Source organism: Apus apus, chromosome 10 (genome assembly GCF_020740795.1).
Source record: "Apus apus isolate bApuApu2 chromosome 10, bApuApu2.pri.cur, whole genome shotgun sequence".
NCBI classification, from domain to species: domain Eukaryota; kingdom Metazoa; phylum Chordata; class Aves; order Apodiformes; family Apodidae; genus Apus; species Apus apus.
This window is the reverse complement of record NC_067291.1, coordinates 13,143,393-13,161,395: the sequence shown is the minus strand read 5'-3', so window position 1 is coordinate 13,161,395 and position 18,003 is coordinate 13,143,393. Positions and strand designations below refer to the sequence as shown.

The 18,003-nt window shown below is 43.3% G+C and overlaps 1 protein-coding gene across 4 annotated transcripts in view; it reads left to right on the top strand.

The window, feature by feature from the left end:
• Positions 1–11,806: 11,806 nt before the first annotated feature.
• The window catches only part of ZFAND6 (zinc finger AN1-type containing 6), a 36,527-nt gene continuing 30,330 nt past the window's right edge, over positions 11,807–18,003 (top strand). Inside the window, exons 1-2 of one of the 4 annotated variants that reach the window (XM_051628130.1) lie at positions 11,807–11,885; positions 14,733–14,814. The gene's annotated coding sequence lies outside the window, so the exon portion shown is untranslated. Of the gene's footprint in view, positions 11,886–14,732; positions 14,815–16,922; positions 16,942–18,003 lie in introns of those variants that run through there. The other 3 variants (XM_051628131.1, XM_051628136.1, XM_051628134.1) reach the window with 3 other exon arrangements.

The following is an 18,003-nucleotide window of genomic DNA, read 5'->3' as shown; positions in this document are numbered from 1 at the left end:
AAGTTCACTTTTTATATTTTAACAACATAGCCATAATAATACAATCATAACAGATGTAGTTTCTATGAGATTTAATTTCTAATCTAGTGCTTAGTAACGGATCTGCAGCCACTTTACAAAGGATGCCTCCAATTGGGAATGCAGGCATGGCACAGTGCAGCCATTAACTAAAGTGGAGGTATCACATCAATTGGCACCTCTAAATAATATATCTTAATGTTGATAATACTCATCAGTACTAACCAAATTATTTCTTTAACAAACAATGTCCAGGGATCTATGCAACTGATTGAATTTTAAAACTTTATTTTTCACTCAAACATTTGGTTAAGCATGAAAAAACCCTCCCTGGAATGGTTTCCCAAATAGCACTCTGGTGCTGTCAGTGGTTGCTAACGAGTTTGAGTGTTGGTACATTCCATGCGCTCAGGGCTGGCAGAACTTCTGCACACGGGATGGAGAACCACTCACTTCTGGAGCAGAGCATCTTAAATTTAAGTAAAAGGACTTTTAGAAGCATCTCTGTAAAGATGCTGTGAATTCCTTACCCTCTGTTGCTGCGGATGCTTTTCTGTTTCTACAGTGGGGCTCAGTCATTCACCTTCTGTGACCCATGGAGTTTCTTCCTTCACTAATAGTGTCACCAGGGAAGAAAGTGTTACTTCACACAAGCAAATGTGACAGCAGCTGGGTCTGTAGTTGAGTCTAATCTGCTCCAAAGTGAGAACTGCAGTAGGCCTAACCCTGCTGGATGAGTCAGTGGCAGAATCAGGTTGAGAACAAGAATCCCTTATTACCAGCTCTGCGATATGAACACATGCCTTCCCTCACTGTCTTCCCAACTGTTCATTAGCACAGCGGTAGCATTTAGATTCAGTTTCTTCTTTTTTTTTTTTCTTCTTCTTTTTTTTCCCCCCCCTCAGGATCAACTTTCACCTATTTTCAAGTTAGGCAGGAATTGTTCCTCATTTCACCTTGCTCTACATCAGCTTTCTCTGCTCTCATAAAACACCAGACTTCTCATATTTGTGAACATGAAACAAAAATTGCTGGCAAATACAAAATGCTTCGTGTTTGCTTGGTTGCTCCATACCTGTCACCTGCATACAGCTCTTCTAGCTGCATTTCATTCTTTGTGGGACACTGCACGCAGCTCCATATGAACATGTAAAAGCTGTGAGTCAGGCCTCCAAGAAAAGCAATGCATGACTTAAAATCACAAGGATGATAAAAAATAATAAAATGCATATTTTCAGTCTGCCCTTGGGTTTTCTAGGGCTGTGAGGCACACCCATTTCAGGTCTTCAAGATCTTTATTGCAGCCATTAAGGCTAGAAATTCATAGCATTCATTTTGCATGAGCTACACATAATTTCTTGTTTTCAGAAAAACGGGGAATATTGTAAAGATCAAATGGCCAGAACTGGCCACCCTGATGCTGTCACTGAATGTACTTAGTGGAACTAAATACGTGATTTTTATTATTAATTTTTTTTCCTTTTACGTCCAGAATGAGCATTTTGCTTTTCACATCACCACAATCACTTAGTGTTTGGATACATCAAACTGCTTGAGAAAGTACAGATTGCTTTTGCTGAGACTTTTCAGTGGGTTGGTGTTGGATAAAAGTCACAGTAGGGTGGACTGTCCTCACAGTGCACTTGCAGCCTGTGGCTGTCTGTGCCATTGATTTGACTTGGGCTTGGCATATTCATTTCATCTCTTCACCTTCACACAGCCTGGTACAGTTAGACTGAATATCATTCTGAATTTTGTTCTTCCAAGACTACTCTCCTTTTTTCTGTTCTTGACATAGATTTTGAGATTGCAGCAAGGTGCTTAAATGGCTGGACTTGGCATACCCCACCACCCAGACCTGCAGACTAAACACCTAGCTGGCAGCTGCATCCCTCAGATACATGAGATTCTGCAAAATGGCAGTGCAGCTTGTCTGGGCAGGGGACAGGCTCCATCCCAAAGTAAGTAATGAATTCCCTCAGGGGCTCATGCCCCTCACAAACATCATCTTCTGCTTCCTGTGCAAGATGCAATTCCTAGAGCTTGCATTCTTGGATACAAAGAGAGCACTAATAGTACCCACCAAGATATGTGGTCCTTTCCTTGAAAAGGGGAGGAAAAAACAAACTACATATGAGAGATATTAGTCATGTTGCTTATTGCACTGTTGGCACCATCTCCACCTGGGGCTCCTATACTCACATCCAGGATTTGGGAATGAGTCAGACATACTGCATATGTACTTACGGATGATCTGAGCATACAGAGAACATAATGGGAATTTCATGATGTCCCAACTTGCTTTTGCTTCCTTTTGTGCAACAAGATGTCTGTAAATCCTAGACAGAGTCCTTTTTTTCTGAGACAAGGTTGCTGGATGGAAAAACAAAACATGTCATGCCTACAGGGAACTGCATGTGTGGGAACACCAAGGATTTTGCTAGAACTGGATAGCCTAATGCTGGTATATCTTAAAATGCTGCTGCTGCTGGCCATGTGGCCATGGTGGTGATTTCTCTGAAATCTCTCAGTTCTGGAGAATTCATGCTAGCACACAAGAATACCTGTTAAACTTTCAGCCTCCATATTTGTAAAGCAGAGCTGGTTTCGTGTTGCTCCTCAGTGTATCAAAAAGTAAAGACAAATAAGAACACAGCCTGTATTTTGAAAACCAAAAGTCTGTAAGCCAATCACATGGCTTTTGGGGGACCTGAAAATTTATTCTGAACAGCTTGTGTCAGCAACTTTCTAATTTTCCTTTAATAGCTATGTCTGTGCTTGTGTGGTTTGGCTTCGTTCACCTTCTGTAATAAAACTATCAATGTTATTTTGTATATATAAAACTTTTGTTTTATTTTTCTTTGTAGTTCCTGAGTCAGTAACAGGAGAGATAATGTTATAAGCAAGGCAATTATTCAGGCATTACAAGATTAAAACATGGAATACATTTCCCTGGGAAAGAAAGTTTTCAGACAGTCTTTTCCACACATGTAAAAAGGATGAAAACTTCAACACTGCCTGTTCTAGTTCCCTGCTTCTAACAAAATTAAGTGTTTTTTCTGTTTTTCTTTCTTGAAAGCAGAAAGATTGTTAAAAACAAGGATCCAAAACAGGAAAGACAAAAAGTACTGAGCTGAAGTAATGTGTTGAAGGGAGAATGTTTGTTAGCCCTCAGTGGTAGTGTCTCACTTCCACGAGGCTGTTTTACTGCAGGCAAAACACAACAACATAGCAATGAATAAAACAGTAAATGCTGCCGAGACTTTTATAAGGACATTTTATAGTTCTGCCATGTGCAGTGGCATTTTTTTGATTACCTGGACATGACAGAGTGCTGCAAAGCTGAAGCGTTGATTGTCTGGTATGCATAAGGCAGTAAAGGTAATAGCTAGGGAAGGGAACTCAGCTGCAGGTGGGAGATTCCTGTCTGTGCACAGTGATGGCCAGTGATGATGATGTTCTGATCTGTCCATAGTTATTATCCTGCTAACAGATGGAAATAACTTTAAAGGGTGTAAACCCCACTCATGAAAAAAACATCCCTTGATTTAGCCACCAAATTAATTCAAAATACTGGTGTCTTCCCAAATGCTAGCACTCTCCAGTGTTTCCATCATGCCTTATTCAGTTTAATATACATATTGCTGTGAGGACTAACATGCCCAGCCATCTGCTGATGCTCACCCCTGCCTTCCATCTTTGTCAGGTGTACTTACACTCTTCACCCCCAAGGACTCCTATGCTGCTACAGCCCCTGCACATCTTGTAACTTCTTTGCTCAACAAGCAAAGCTTGTGCATGACTGTTCTCTGTCACCCCTTTGTCACCCCTCTGTCACGGGAGTTGACCCATTAGAAATTTTACTCAAGCATTTCCCCTGACCTTAGCAGGAGCTCATACCTCAGGAGAAGAATCTGTCCTGATGCCACTGAAATATTTTCTACAAGTGGTATCAATGAGGAACAACATTTTTTTGCAATTAATCCATTTGTCCACTGAGTGTTAAGAGTGTAAATACTTGTCCATGTGCTAAACCTGCTTCCCCATGTGCTGGTTAGGGAAATGCTTCCTGATCAAGAGACTGAGCCTGAGAATGCCTGAGTGTCTGTCATGCCCCCACTGACTCCAAGGACAAGTTACCTCATCCCATTTTTATCTGCCTTTTGCAAGCCCTCTCCCTTCTTCAGGACCTGACATAATACTATCTAGTGAGTACTCTTTGACACTTAGTAACTTGCAACACAAACTATTATAAGGTAGGGAAGAATTATCTAACACCACAGCAGAAATTGTGCATCTTGCCCAAGATCAGGCAGAAAATCTGTTATAGATCTGGAGAAAAAAAAATCCTACAGAAGTAGCTTTTTTGTGTTAGGTAATACTGATACATAGGTCTTCCGTGTTCATTGTTTTCACTGCTGTACTTTATTTGATTTACTCATGATTTAATATTGATTTTGAACTTCACTGGGATTTTGTTAGTAGATAAGCTTCTTTTTTATGGTTTGTATTTCTCCCAGTTCCTCTCTTCCAAGAGCAAGGGATCTGGCAGAACCAGCTCCAGCACATTTAGTAGTAGTGTTGTAAATTACCAGTGCACACCAGTGGATGTTATTGACACCAGCATAAAAGTAGCACAAAGGGTTGTGTGTCTATACCACAGTTCATGGTCTAGCATCTCGGCACCAATGCGTTTCCACCACTGTTTAAGCTGTGAACTGGGCCAGCTGAATTACAAGCTATGTTACCATCTCTTTCTCCCATCCCTGACATGAAGGTGGAAACTTCTTATGGAGAAGACAGATGCAGACAGAAGGGGGATGATAAACCTTATCCTTCTACAGCTAAGCCCACCAGTGCTCATCTGCCAGATCTGTGACTCAAGTCTGTGGTCGCTGCTGTGTAGGTAGACACACTGAGCAAGGTCCTCGTGAGCTGGCTTGATCACCAGTAGTGTTCTAGTTGCTAAAACCAGGCAAGTGACTCTTAATAAATATTATTCTGATTGGTTTTGCAGACCACATGTCTCAGCAATGGCTACACTGGGAGCAGTGTCTGAACTTTTTTTTTAAGGTGCTTTGAGTATGTAACAGCCACATCAATGCCTGCCATGCAGATGTAACTTAGTGTTGTCATATTCAGCTATATAATTAGGTATGTCAGCAAATTAACAGCAGTATATTAAAAACCATTCTGTGTAAGAGCTAGTGAGCTTGGTGTGGTGTGTGTAAATATTGTTTTGTGGTTTAATATGTCCTGTACAGTGCACAAGATGTGAAAAGATAGTATAGGGAATCGGGCACCAGACGTTTTTCAGATTAAATTAAAACATATGTCAGCTGGACTAGATCTGGTTTTATAAAATGTAGTAGGGATGGGGTGGGAATGAAGATGACCTCTGCTGTTCCCTGATTATCTGTCATTGTGGTCCTCACTCTGCTACAGCTGCACCAGAGCTGCTCATGTGTGATGATACACAGGGGACTTCCAGCTGTTACAGGGGAACAGGAACACGATTCCTCTCTTTCTCTGGCCCACCCTTCTCCTTATGTAGAGAGTGCCAGGAGTGTGGTCCGTAACCTGTGTTCACTACCAATTTCCTGGGAAATTGCCAGCATGGAGGTGAGAGGTGGATATACTTTGTCCTTCCTGGTGTGATACAAGTAAAGTAGACTTGAGAAAAGCAGTCAGGCTGTGTCATATTGCTGGCTGGGAAGACTTAGGGATTTCTGTGATTGCCTGAGGATCTTAGCATGAAAGGTACTACCCAAAGGCAGACACAGCTATGAGTCTTCCAATAGGCTTCTCTCCTAAGGTAGAGTACCAGGACAGCAGTCATCCCATTTCAGCCTAATGTCCCCTGCCAAAATTTATGAGAAAGCTTAAAGCTCATTGTGAGAAAATACTTGGATCTTATGGGACAAAAATATTTGTTCTAGGTATATTAAAAATCTCAGCTCCAAATTTGCTAAGGAAAGTGTACAAAATCTCAAATGCATTATGAACATCTGTGAAGCTATAGGAATGTCCTGTTTTATTACTTTCTCCACTAAAACATTCAATTTTTTTTAAATCCAGCGAAATGTGATGACATTTTGTCAGAGAAAATGAATTGTCTCACTTAAGGAAACACTAATCAGATCTGCTTTGCTGTAAAACTGTATTGACTATGAATTTCAAGTCATTCTGGTATCCAAGACTACTTTAGAAAAAAAGACTTCAGGCATTACAAAGTTACAAGAGGTGAATAACTGCTTGGAGATTCTTGCAAAACAAGTGGCTTGCTTCTAAGCAATCAACGCAACATTTTAGCTTCTCTAATGAGGTAGTTCCCCCAAGGAGCTAGAGGATACTGACACCAGATATTCCCTCTGTTGTTGCAGCAGATTTCTCTGGCACTGACAAATAGCTCATCTGAAATAGCAAGGTCAGATGGACAGCAACAGAACAAACAAGAGCATCAAACCCATAGCAGTCCAGTGCTGTCGGCATTCCTGAGCAGGCAGGTAGATGGATGAACAGACATTTTTGTCATTTGGAACATTTGTATCTAGATCCTTGACAGATGCTTCAAGCATGCAGTTTGCTTTCTAGACACCAAGATATGCCCAGGTACCAAGATTATCTACACAGGCCAGCCCTCTAAGAATCCAGTGACACAGTATGAGCTAAATGTTCTGCTGCATGCAGTGGAGGCAACAGAAAGCTGCAAAAGCAAAAAATGGCCCAGAGCACCCTCAGGGATGCAATAAATTCTGCTGGCTTTTAAAGGCTTCAGAAGGAGTGCTGCTATTTAAGGGATCACCAAACAGAGCTGCCCTGACGGCAGGATCTTTGCTCCTGTTAAATTGCAAAGACTACAGCACAGTCAGCTAGGACCAGCTTTCCTGTGTGCCTGGAGACTTCCCAGTGGTTGAAGGAATATTGCTGTCCTGTTAGAGCATCTCTGGCCCCTTTATATTCACAATTTAGCACTTGGTAGCCAGAGCACTGGTAGCCTCTGGGCTTTCTTTACAGTGACCCACTTGTGCAAGGGCTTATACATGGACACTTTAATGTTACAGAATTTAGGGCTCCAGATTTTAGTTTTAAATATAAATTAGTGCTAAAACCCTGTGTTTACAGTAGGGTGAAAGGCAAGCACATACACAGGCTGACATGTAAGATGCTGCTGTTCTGGGGGGACAGAGGAGCTCTCAGTGGGACTGGAGCTCACTGTGTTCATGACTAGATGCATACAGCTGGAGCCACTGCTTCCCTGAAAGAGACTGCACTATCTACACACACAAAGCAGAGGCAGGAGAAGAAAAAGCACAGAGGTACTAAAGTTACTGATTGGCTGACAGTGGCACACTGTTCTCCTGAATACTAGGCCACGCTCAATGAACTATTCAACATGGATATTAAGTGCTTAAGTAGGGAGTTGTTAAGGCTTTAACAGGCCTCAGCCCAGATTTCTAAACAAGGCTATCTAGAAGGAAGCTCCCAGATTTGTAACCGTGTGGCAAAACAGTCTGCCTCATTTTGAAAGCTGTTGAGCAGCCCAGCAGCTCTGACTAGAACCAGGCTGGAGATCTGCTCTGTGGAGAACCTCCATCCTATGCTGCTCAAGAAAGACACTCAGCAGCTAGTTTGCTCTCAGGTCCTTTTTGCAGCTCCCAGAGTATCCATTAGCTGCTGGCTCTGAATCGGGTGCCATCACATTAAAAACATTATTTTTAGGTACGGACTCATCTCTCTGACTGGGAAACCAGAATAAAGAAAACAAAAGCAGAGTATTGAACTTTTTGTATGTTATGAGGCTTTTTTATTCTGATAGTAATATACTTGAAGAGTAAGATTCCAGAATGGCACACACAAATGCCAATAAATGGGATTTTCATTTGTGCGTTTTTTGATAAGAAGCAGTCCCTGGGTTGTTTTGGAAAATGAATTCTGAAAGCTGGAAATCCTAATTGTTAATCAGTGTTTTTTCATTTCCATATGTGCATCCAAACTATGTAGCATCAGCACAGTAAATATCTTTTACATAATTTAAAAGTAAAATGCAGCATGAAGCATGCTGTTGCTTCTGTTTATATGATGTTATCATAAAGAACTCTGAGGGAATCTGAAAAGATTCTGGGCCAATTTCTGCTCTTGACTAAAATCCTACAATCCCCTTGAAATCCGTGGTGTTTTGAGCTCCTAAATACAAGCAGAATTTGGACTCGAATTCTACAGATCTTTGCTTATGGGCATTGTAGTAGAGAGCTGGCATTGCTGCTCTTGAAGGCCACTGCCAAGTGACTGCTGGCCCAATTTCCAGAAGGCCTGGGTAACTGAAACTCCAGCTCGTCCTGTTAGGAAAAGACATAGAACAGAGGCCAAAGTGGCTGTGGAAAAAAAAACCCAGTGAGGTTCAGACTCAAATAAAATGTAAGACTCAGTGCTTCAAGAAATTCATGTGCTTATTTTTTATTATTATTTTTTATTGGCTGTCTCTATGCAAGTAGGGGCTGATTCTGCTCTCATTAAAGCCTATAGTGAATATCTCTGCAGTCTCAGGGGCTGCATGCTGGGCCCCAAACAATGAGGTTAGAAGAACCGAAATTATGTTAGCACTACACACCTGATCCAAAACCCACTGAAGTGAAGAAATTTTTTTATTTACCAGCTCTGAAGATAAATCTACCTTAAAGTGAATATATTACTAAGATTCCTCAAGTGATTTCTAAAGCTTTAGCAAAAGAAATAACAAGCCACTATAGCAGAAGCAAACATAAAAGGAACCAAAGAAAAAGGTCCTCTGTGTTAGCAAATAGATTAAATGGATTTGGGAGAAGGGAGCAAAAATGAGAAGAAACTCTTTTCTGACGATTTTTTCAACATTTTGTAAAGATTTATATGAATAGATGGCCCTTAAAAAAAAGAAAATAAATTGTACTGAGGTGTCAAGGTGATGGGAGCCTTAAAATTTGACAGGCAGATCTAAATAATGCAGGTCAAGGAGATTAAACAGTGTCTCAATTGTGACGTTATCAACGAGGAAGTTATGTTCACTGGTTGTTCTGTTTTGTCATATACCATCAAACCACCAGCAGAGCTGGGAAACCTTTCAGCTCCCTCCAGGTTGTACCATGATCCCCTACTTAATTGTCTGGAGCTTCTTTTGACTGTGCTGTTGAAGCAAAATCGTGCCTGATAGAATGAAATTGTTCCACAGAGGCGAACATCCCGTATCAAGCTCCACATGCTTCTGGCAGTCCTATGTCCTGCTGAACATTGTGTGCTCTTAAAAATCAAAGCTATTCTTGTCAGTGTAAGGTGAATTAATAGCCTCTAACTCCTCTTTAGTGGTCTACAGAAAACTGTCTTCTGTTTTCATCTGCTGGCTCAGGGTCACTTTTGATTGCCCATATTCTTTAGCTGACTTCTGACCATTCTCAGAGTCAAGGCTGCCCTTCTCTGTGTGGTTAACAGCCTAGACATTTCTTTGATTATACACCTCCCTCTTCCCTTATCCCACTTGAGTTGAGCAAGGTTTTTCTGCTTATCAGTCTTGAGGTCCTCAGATGACAAAATTCAATGCTATTTCTTCAATATTGTATCTTCCATTCATAGTTGGATACACAAAGTTTAACTACATCCTTTATTCTAACCCAAGAACAAGCCTGGCCATCTCATTTATGAATTTTCTCCGAGACAGTTTGTCTACTGGCTGTGTTTTTGCAGATGACACTAAACTTTGTGTTCCTTATTTCCCAGTTGTTTGCCTCTTGTGACTTGTGGCAGCTCCTACCAGCACCAAACATACTGCTTCTGAATGCTTTGAGACCCAGCATTACTGTAACTTGAGTTTTCTGATTTGGCACATGAGAAAAGAGATAAGCTTCATACACAACTTGAGGAAGATTACATCTGAGCATTCTGCCTCCCCCCTCCCTTTCACTTGACATTTGATGCCATAACTTGAACATTTGTTCCACCATGTGTTGCTGGTCAATAACTCCTGGCAGGACGTGTCCATCTTGTTCACTGTTTACATTTCCCTTTTTACTCCCACTGCTGTACTGCCAGCTGTTGTGCTGGTTGCTCACAACTGCAAAATAATCAGTTGGCCTTTTTTCTAAACAGACGCTGTGAATGTTCCCCCTTACTACTCTGCATCTGTATGTCTAATGACGAGATGAAACCTGATACAAAGAAAGCAGTCCTTGATGAACCAAAGGGAATTTAAGGTTTAGAAAAAAAATACATATTATCGCAGAGAGGCTTGGTGGAATGTGATCATCACTCCCCACAGCTCCTTATGATTAGTGCCAAGACCATGAAAGTGCTCCAAATAATGTTGTGGGGAATGCTGTGATACCCACATGCAATGCAGGTCATCTCCTGTTCATGCAACCTGGCATTTGGAAGACATTGCATCAGTGAAGACAGCCAAGAGTGAATAATCTCTACCAAAATAGCTTCCATGCTGGTTGCACCAGCATTTTCTGATATTGATCCAAGATCAGATATTCAGCATAAAAAAAAAAAAAAATTAGGGGCCTTCCTCGCATTAAGTGCTTTTGCCAGGCTTACAGATCTGCCTACTTGGCTCACAACATTGGTGATAGTGGGCTCTTGCCAATAAATCTCTGCTTGGACTTTTATCTTTGCTGAAATCTTTATGTGTCCTTTTGCAGTGCCTTCCTTAGGATAGGCTCAAGTTTCTCTGCCCAAAAAAGACCAAAACTTTTAAAATCTGTTCACTGCAAGCATGTTTTACCCATCCTCAGCTTCTCTGGCTTCCCTCGAGCTTCACAACTGCTCAGTTTTTTTTTTTTTTCCTCCTCCAAAACTCTCTACAAACTCAGCTCACCTGGCAGCTTCTCCAGTCTTGGCCTGCTCATCTCTGCTATTCACAGATAAAATTCCCCTTTTATTCGGTTTGTTTCATCTCTCTGGAGTCCTGTCCTCCCTTCCTAGCTGCTTTGAGCTGCCAAGTCACTCATCATCCTTCCATCTCACCTTTAGAGCCTTCCTCGTGGCAAAGTTTACAGACGCCTGTGACATTAGGCGAGACTGTGTCTAGCGGGTGTGATGTGAAATCGTTCTGTATACAAATAAGCTGCAGTATATTGTCTCGGGGCCCCACAATGAAGAAAAACACCAACACAAACAAGTCATGTGACGTATTGTATGTAACAGAAGAGATTCAAAACCCGCGGCTGACTTTTTACAGGGGATAATAAAGTAGGTGATGAAAAGACCTCCACGGAGCCGCCCGGAGCCCACCCGAGCCAAACCTTTTCCTTCACGGAAAGAGGGGGCGGCAGTGGGCAGCTCCACGGGATTTTGACAGCAGAAGAATGTTTTTTGTGGAAGGGAAAAAGAGTGGACCCCGCCGTGCCGAGACCGCGCGGTGCGAAGGGGCGATCGTGGCGGGGGGCGATCTCCTCGCGGGGGGCGATCTCCTCACGGGCTGCTCCGCAAAACCTCCCGCAGGCCCCAGCCCGAGGGGAGCAGCTCCCCCGGCGCCGGACCAGCCCCCCGCCCGCCTCCGGGCTCGCCCACCCGGCCCTCCCGGTGCCGCCCCCCGCCCCGCGTTCGCCTCGGGTCACTCCTGAGGGGAGGCGGGGGGGGGAAAGCACGGGACGGGCCGCTGTCCCTTTAAATCGCATTATGTGGTTGGTGTCTCCGCCGTCTCCTTGTCACACTCCGCCGTGGGCCGTAGCCCCGCCTCCTCCTCCGCGCGGCCTCCCTTCGCCGGCTCCGCCAATCAGCGCCCGCCCGCGTCACGGTGAGGGCAGCGAAACACGGAGAAAAGGGGAAAAAAAAAGTTTGGTGAGGAGCGAGCGGGGCGGGCGGGGCCGGGCGGGACGCGGCGGGCCCGGCGGCAGGTGAGGGCAGCGCGGCGGGGCCGGGCGGTGCTGGGCGGGCGGTCGTGCCCGCCGGGGGCTGGCGGCCCCTCTCCGCGGTGGGGCAGGTGGGGCGGCGGCCGCTCGCCCTCCCTCCCTCCCTCCCTGCCTGCCTCGGGGAGCGGCGGGGGCTCTGAGGGGAGGGTTCCCTCCCGCCGCCTCCTCGACCCCCCGCACACCCGGCGGGCGCGGGGCTGCGGGGCGGCGGCGGAGCCGGGCCCAGGGCCTTGGGGCTCTTTTTTTCTCCCTTTTTTGGTCGTTCCTTCCTCCTCCCCTCACCCCCTTCCCCCCACCCCTCCTCGCTGCGTGCGCAGGAGCCATCCCAGGGCAGAGGTGTTTGTACTCGTGTCCTTGGCTGGAAGGGGAGCGGCAGCCCGCCGGCCCGCGGCGCCGTGCCAGCCCTGCGCCGGGCGGCCGCTCGGCCCCGCCGCCGCTCCCCTCCCTCCTCGGCCCCGCGGTTCTTCTAGTTGGGCTGGGAGAGGCCCCCGGAGAGAGCCGGCGGGGGTCGGGCCTCCCAGGCCGGCCGGCGGGTCTCGCAGCTGCTGGGAGGGCTTCCCCGGCCGCTCTGTGCCGGGCCTGCCCCCGGGCCGGGGCTGGCGGCGGCCGCTGCAGCCCCTGTGCCCCTCGGAGAAGTTGGGTGCAGCTGTTGGAGCTGGTCTGTGGACAGGAGTCTTCAGAAAGCGGCGTTCGGTTTGTGTGGTGGCAGCCTCCCAATGAAACCAAGGGTTTAAGTCCACCCCGCCTGACACCCTTTTGCGTTTTATTCTAGGAAAAGTTTATGTTGTTGTTGTCCTTGAGTCCCCCGAGGAATCCTGTGGAACGGAACAAAACTTATCTCCTCGGCTCTGGGAAAAATTCTAGAGTAATAGATAAGGGGTGTGAACATCCAGTCTTGTTTCTGTACGTTGGTGGAGCAGGGGAATCTTAAAAACTGCACTAGTAATTTTAGTGCTAATGACAATAACAACAAAACACAGAAGCTTTCACCGAATGTGTTAATGCAGTTTGGCAGAACCGATGGTAGTTAGTTCTGCCCCTGCATGGATAGACTTAAAGTGCACCGTTGTGTTCTGAAGTCCATTCCCTGGCTGTTTGTCCAGGCTTGTCCTACAATAGGTGTCATTGCATAAGAGTTACTGGGAGTAAAGGGCTGCTGAGTTTCAGTCTTCCAAGGGACCAGGATCTCATGTTAAGTGTGCCAAACTGTCTCTGTACGCTGAAGGGAGAAGGGTGCAGCTTGGTAAGCTGCCCTGTGAACTTTAGGGGAAAAAAAACCAACACAGAATAATCTGTTCTCTTCCTCCTACTTCTTCCAAGCAAATTATTTTAGTGGTTTGATGTAATCTTAAATGTTTCTTTTCACTCAGTGCAAATCCTCTTCTGAATTGTTGATGGTAACTCAACAACTGAGAAAGCAATTTTGTCAATTTCTTCGTTAGTTTCTTTCCTGCCTCTCCTTTAACTTTTAAACCTTTGCTCTTTAAATTCTGCCTGATTCATTTATCTAGTGCTGAGGTATCTGCACCTGTTCTTTATATTAATTTAATTATCACCTACCCTAGAAAAAGGGAACTGGCTCTTTTCTGGTCTGTCACGTGTTTGGCCAGGCCAAAATAACTGTGTGTTGGGAGGATTTTTGTTATGATACTGAATATCAAAGTCAGTGACAAATCAGTGGCATAATTCCTTGGGTTTACCACTTTCCAGGTATAGGAGAGGAAATTCTTCAGTAGTGAAGGAACTATATCCTGCATGTTTTTCATAGGATACCTCTTAAAATATTTCTTGTCTTACAAAACTATGAATCATATCAAAATAATAACAAATTCAAATTAATTTACTGCTCGACTAATTATGAATTGATGGCAAAAATTAACAACTTTGTGTTACATAATACACTTAACAGTGTGATGTAAGTATAGATTTCAACTTGCTACTTTATGGTCTCAGATGGCACATTCAAAACCTTATACAAATAGCTTGAAAGAGATAGTGGCAAGTTGTCAGGAAAGTAGCATTAACACAAACTACTGAAAAGTTGCTATGGTTACAGATAAAGGTAATCCCTCTTTCTGTGAAAGTGTGTCCTTTCCTAACAGCTATATTAATCAGTCTGATTTCAGAGAAAATTGTAAGTGTACAAACTTCTGTCTCCATTTTCTTGGCAGCTAATAGCTATGCAGCTTTTTAAAATTATTTTTTAGTTAAGTACTGAATGGGCCATGACTTATAGTCAAGTTACTTGATTTAAGCTACAAAGAGTATTATAGATTACATATAGATGTACTTGGAGCATGCTGAATTAAATGGAAGCTAGTACACCTTTTTTTTTCACCCAAGAGATGTCTGATGTCAAGGAAAAGTCTTTTAAAATATTTGGATCCTTCCTCAAGGACTCTGGCTGAAGCATGTGATATGGCCATCTATCACTGGAGTTCTCAGTGGCATAGCTGTAGAAAATAAAATTCTGTGTCCTGGTTTAAAAAAAAAAAACAATAACCAACCAACAAAAATACCAAACAACAACCCCCCCCAAACCAACATGGCAGCTGCTGAGAGTTACTGAGACCTGTTACGTATGTGCTGCTTTATAGCTAGGAGATAAGAGGGATGGGGGGGAAAGGCAAGTCTCTTAATTCCTTATTTCCTATGTAGAAGGAAGCAGTTGTAATTTAACTTGAAAACATTCTTAGCATAGCTAAGCTTTGAGAGAGCTATTAAAATTTCAGGGGAATATGTGTGTCTGGTGCATCTGTACTGCAGACAACTAACCAGTCCTCTCCAATCAAGACCCAGTATTTACTGCATGCCCCTTTTTGTTGTTTCCAGATTTGATTCCAATACATCTTGGATTGAAAGCAGCAAAAGAAATCTCAGTGTTCCTCAAGATTACTGAAATCTCACCGGTCTGGTATGTTGTTCTCTCTAGGCTCCTGGAATAGCGAGTTGAATTCTTTGTGTGCAAGGGCCTCCTTAGTTACTCCTAAGGACACTGAAGTTTCTAGCACCTTGGCTTTTGAACAGCAACTTCATTCTCAGGAAGTAATATGCTACTAAGAACTATATAACTATGTATTGCTGGGGTTGTGTAGAAGATTGTTTTTGGTAGTGGTGTTCATCGCAGGACAATGAACCTGTGCTTCAGGACCTTCAGTCAACATACACTCTGAACTTGTTTTCATCCTGCCTATCCTGCCTGGAAATTCCAGGTACTTTTGCAGACTTTTAAAACTAAAGTCAGGTTGGAAAGGAGCTATTGCTAATTTACTTCCTGGAGACTGCACATGAATGTATTGAAGAATGTATAAGAATATGAGAAGGACTGTTTTTTTGAGCACACAGGGAGTTTATTTCACCCTGTCCTTGTGTAGACCTGATCCTTGTGAAGTTTGTGGTGTTTAGGTTTGATAAAAAATGATTACTAATGTTTCAAATATTTCTCAAATGCCAAAGTTATGAATTTCCTGTACTGATGTACTTTTAAAATTGATGTTTGCAAAAATACCTTGTTCAGCAAGGTTGTGAGAACTGTTGTTTATAAACAGACTTGCAGCATCTGAGGGTGAGAAAGGAATGGGAAGCTAAATGTTACTTTTAAAGCTGTACCTAATAATAAAGAAAGCTAAGACACAGCTATAATTGCTTAAAAAGTATAAATAAAAAATTGAGTACGTGCTGTAGTTCTGATGTAATTGACAACCAGAGGGTAAGGTCCTTTTCTACAGTGCAAGTTCAGTATGTGTATGCAGGAGTTCGGTTGCTTTGCTACTTATTAACATGTACAGAATCCAGGAGGTATAATGTATTCAAGACTGAAAAACAGGTGCAAAATTGTGAAGAAAATTCTTGGGATTCACACTGACCTGTTAGGAACTGGCCAGGGAGTAACCATCTCTTCATCTAATCCTTGACCAGCCATCACATGTAGTGTTTGATCGCTACTATTCTGGTCTCTGTTTGAACTGGTGACTTAAAGATGAAAGGCTCTGTTCTTGATCTCTTGAGCTGTCAAGTTCTCCAAACTTGCTGTCTTCTGTATGTGTAAGATTACAGAACAAATGGCCTTTTAGCTGTTCCATGATTACAATAGTCAAATGAGAGTCAGGTGCTTTCTCTTGTTACCGTCCTCAGTGCAAAGTTCAGTGGCAGCAAGCTGGATGTTTTTTACACTGCTGTCAAAGCTTCCCTGTTTAATGTACTTGGACTGCAATCTGCTGTTTTGTTTTTCTTGCATTGCTACAGTTACTGTATGAGTAGCAAAAGCACTACTGGAGCCTGGACCTCAAAGTGGTGCCTCTGCCTTTTCTCTGAAGTGTGTGCTTACAGGAGAAATATGGGGCTTAGATGCAAAAATTTAACTTATAAATGAGGCTTTTTAATGTTTAGTTTTATTAGGTCTCCTTCAGCATGGGATAATAACTTGAATATCAATTTTTTTCATGTCTGAGTTCCCAACATCTAGATACAGGTGTGTTTACCTGTGATTTTTTTGTTCAGTGAGGTAGGGTCAGCTGTTAACCTAGTTTAAATACTCTACTTCACAAATTTATGGGGGAATCATTTACTTCTGCAAGGATAGCAAATTATTCTTGGGACCTTCTTAACAAGATGGTTTTGTGTTCTATGGGCTTTTTTTGTGAGGGTTTTTTTATGAGATGAGGTAAGCAAATCTAGGAGGTCACAGTGCTGAATGGAGGAGAATTTGCTTTGCTATTGCCCTTTGGATAAGCCATGCTCTTGCTTATCAGAAGCTGGCCAAACTTCTGCTGGATCAGTGACTCAGAGGCAGGTGGAAGACTCTGATGAGCACCAGAGCTGGGCTAAGGGAGTGGGCCAGACTGTGTAACTGGGAGGGGAAAGGTGGTGAGAAAAAGGGATGAAACTTCTTCCTGGTAGTGATAAGGAGCTGCTAGTTGCCTGTGTGAGAAGCATAAGCTGATGTGTGGGGTGTTTGATGATAAAAATTATTTTTCATCACCACTGCAGTTGCAAGGTGGCTAGACTTCTATGGCAGTGTACAGAGCTGAAGAGTTTTAGGGTAATGTGTTTCCTTTTTTTTTTTTCCCCCTCACCCAAAAAATAGCACCGACTTTGGGGTTGTTACGTCCTCTTCTAGCACTAGGCAGTTTGGTTGATAAGATTTGTGACTTCTGCTCTTGTTTTTATAGGCCTAAAATTAATGTGCTTTAAACTGAAGCTTTCCAAGATTCCTGAGATACTTAGAGGATGCTTTACTGGTGTGTTTTATTTGCATGCACTATGTTCTGTATTTGACTGCTTAGATAATATTTGGTCAAAAAAGTGTCATTTAAGTGTGGCCTCACAGTTATTCTCAGGGGGCTTAATTAACTTCCAGCAGGACTGACTCTTGCAGGGAACTGAATTCAGGTGCAAGGGCTTGGATCTGGTTCTTTCTGCTTGTGTTTTAGGTTCTGTAGTAGAAGTTGCTTGAATTTTGTTAATTGCATTCTTGTAATATTTTATACATACTAACCTGCAACTCTACAAATTGCTGCTTTTCAGTCCCAAATGGTGTCTGTGTTGTGATAGGCTGCTCTAAAATGAAGGTAACACAAAGTTTGACTGTTTTAGAGGAATTAAAGGTCCTTCCTGAAGGTGTTTTTAATGATCTTTTTGGTGTCTGTATCAGCTCAAGGGAGTACTTGAGTGTAAATATTTTCCTGATGTTGGGTGGTATTTGCAGTAAAGCACTGTGCTAAACCTTGTACTTGATTAATCTGCATTAAGAAAGGTAAGAGTCACCTGTGCTGTGGCATAGGCAGTAGGTGCAGAAAGGGAAGGCAGGCAGCTCCAGCCGGGGCTGGAGGGAAGGTGGGAAGAACCAGAAACAAGGGATTTTTTTCCTCTCTGCCCCTGCACGGTACAAAACCAACCCAAAACGTGCTTAGACTGACAAGTGCTGTATCTTCCTCTAGCTTAATACTTTTAGTTGTTTTACATTAAACCCGTGAAAATGTTTTGCATAAGGCAGCCTTGCTAACCAGATAAATCTTGTGTAACTCTGATGATACTTCCTGGGTGCAGGAGGGGGCACTGACCGTGCTCTGGCTCTTCCCCGTGTTGCTTGTTTGGAATGGGG